The following is a 2,500-nucleotide window of genomic DNA, read 5'->3' on the forward strand; positions in this document are numbered from 1 at the left end:
AGATAGAGACGACTGGTGAAATCTAAATGAAGCTCTTTGCATCAATAGGCGTAGGAGGAGATGATGATGTTGATGCTAATGATATGGATGTCAATTTTTATACCAGTTTTGGTGAATGCTTATGTAATTCAGTCTTCTTACTGTCTTGGTGATTCCAAAATCTGTTGAGACTGCATGCATATTGAGTGTCAGTGTACTGATTTGCATCACAACAGTATAATGATTACAATACATTGCATATAGAGTACACAGGTAAGGCGAAAAGTAAACAAACAAACCACATTTTACTCTAGATTTTGAATATGATATTTGTTACCAAGAAAAGGAATAGGCCAGATTCCTCCCCTTATCATAAAATGATATAAAAAAAATATTTCGATTTTTTTTTTAAATAAGTGGAAAATTTCAGAAAACGAAATAAAACTTGATCTTTATGTTTTTATCTTGATGATATATAGATAAGTCGTCTTCAATTAGATTTCTTATATATTCTTTGTATTATCTGAAAATTTTATCCATGAAATGAATAACTCGCTCGTATTATCCTTTTATCCTCTCCATCGACTTAAATATAAAAGGGAAATGCGTTTGCTAATCCTCACTTAGAAAAATCAATTCCTAGGTGAATGAGCTTAAGAATGCTGGAAAATTATTACTAATTCCCTTTTCCAGCAAGACAGATTTACCAGACACTAAGTTAGCTATTATGAAAGGTTGGTATGAATAATTTGCATTTTTTTTTTTTCGAAAAGCTCTAAACCCCCCTCCCCACAGCTAAGTTTATTTTTTTTCTATAGTTCTTGATATTACCCATATAAAGCAGCTTCTAGATTGATTTTTGTATACATATCTCTTTTAGATCTATTCAATAGGATTCTCTTTATTACAAGTAAATAGGCAAAAACTAGGGCTGGGTAAGTTAAGCCTAGTGCGGAAAATAAATGTTGAAATCAAGACTACACCTTAAAAAAAAAAAAAAAAAAAGACCTGGTATACTTACGTCAACCTCCTCAGCAAAAAACTGTTGACCCAAATTTAAAGTTCTGTACTTCCAACGAATTGGTAAGTCCTTCCATGGTTTAAATATAGTCGAAACAAAGCTTTAGGTGGTTAATTATGTACCTATGGCGATTCAACTATGGTGGGCCACGGTTTAATCAACAGCCACAAGAGCTTGGTACTATTTGAAAAATATGCCATAAAAAATCAATTAATAAAAAATGTTGCCAGGCATTTACTGATTTAAAAACGGATATATTGACGTTAAGGAGTGATATTACGGTCACTAACCCATAAAAGATAACAAAGTAGGGTACAAATTACGGTCGCCCATATTTTAATGAAATACAGCTGAAAACGGTGTATTTTTTTTTTTGGTACGGAGGATTTCCGATTAAAAATACGGTTTTTAAAAGTGTAGCAACCAGAGTGAAAATATCCCAGGGGTGAAATACAAGATAGATTTGCCTTTGTGAAGATTGAAATAAAGTTTTGGAGTTCTGACTGGTCACTTGGAAAAAGAATTTTCGAAAAATAAAAAGTGCTGAAAAATATCGCCGTGCAATATTTCTTGTTCCCCTCTTAAGAGAAACAGCCTCCTTTTTTATATATTGTTTACCAATATTGCAAAAGCTGCAGAAACTAGGCTGGCAAGAAAAATTTCTTTGTGAAACAGCAGTGATTTTTTTTTCCTTTAAATTTGATTTATTCTATTGTAACTTTTATTTTTTTTTTTCAGTTACGATGACAAAATATTTAAGAAATCCTTCGAAAGATTTTGGGATTATATTTGTAATAATCCTGTAATCCAGGATCGAATGATTTTCCCATGATTATATGTTTACTGTAGAGCTGTTCAGAAGTTTTCTTATTTGACTACATAGTTCCATTGAATATACTATTAATTTTCATACTTGTAACCATAACTATAGTGATAGTCTAAATAACACTATTAGCATAACATAACATCAGAAACAATATGAATATTATAACAAATTTTAGTTTATCAAGGAACATTTCATCCCTCAATGATTTAATCAATACAGATGGAGGAGTATTAATATTTCTAGGATGCATTTAGACACCATTTTCAATTTGAATATATGCATCACATTTTACATTATCAAACTGAATTCAAAACATATGATGTATATGCGGTCAAGTTTTTTAATCCAAAAGTTTTGAATATTTCAATAAAGGATTATAAAAATCGTTGTATGTATGCCAAGAAAAAAGATTAATACTTTATGACAGTGTTAAGTATTGACTATGAATGTGCTGAGATGTTAATTATTTGATATTTAGTCTCTCTTAAAAAACAACATAGTCGGTCACCAAACTGCTGATTCAACCAGCTTATTTAACATTTGTTCTAAACCTTAAGATATATATGCATGGAAATTGCATTCTCTCCAATATACACAACACCAGGGAAACTTTGTATAAACTGTATAACGGTGTGGAAGACACTATAATACCGACTAATTGTGAATATTTTTTT

At 30.7% G+C, this 2,500-nt stretch overlaps 1 protein-coding gene across 1 annotated transcript in view; it reads left to right on the forward strand.

Moving 5' to 3' along the window:
* The window catches only part of LOC137643777 (protein PFC0760c-like), a 141,157-nt gene that overhangs the window by 90,051 nt on the left and 48,606 nt on the right, over nucleotides 1-2,500 (forward strand). The window lies entirely within an intron of this gene.

The sequence above is a fragment of the Palaemon carinicauda genome, chromosome 7 (genome assembly GCF_036898095.1).
Source record: "Palaemon carinicauda isolate YSFRI2023 chromosome 7, ASM3689809v2, whole genome shotgun sequence".
Lineage (NCBI taxonomy): Eukaryota > Metazoa > Arthropoda > Malacostraca > Decapoda > Palaemonidae > Palaemon > Palaemon carinicauda.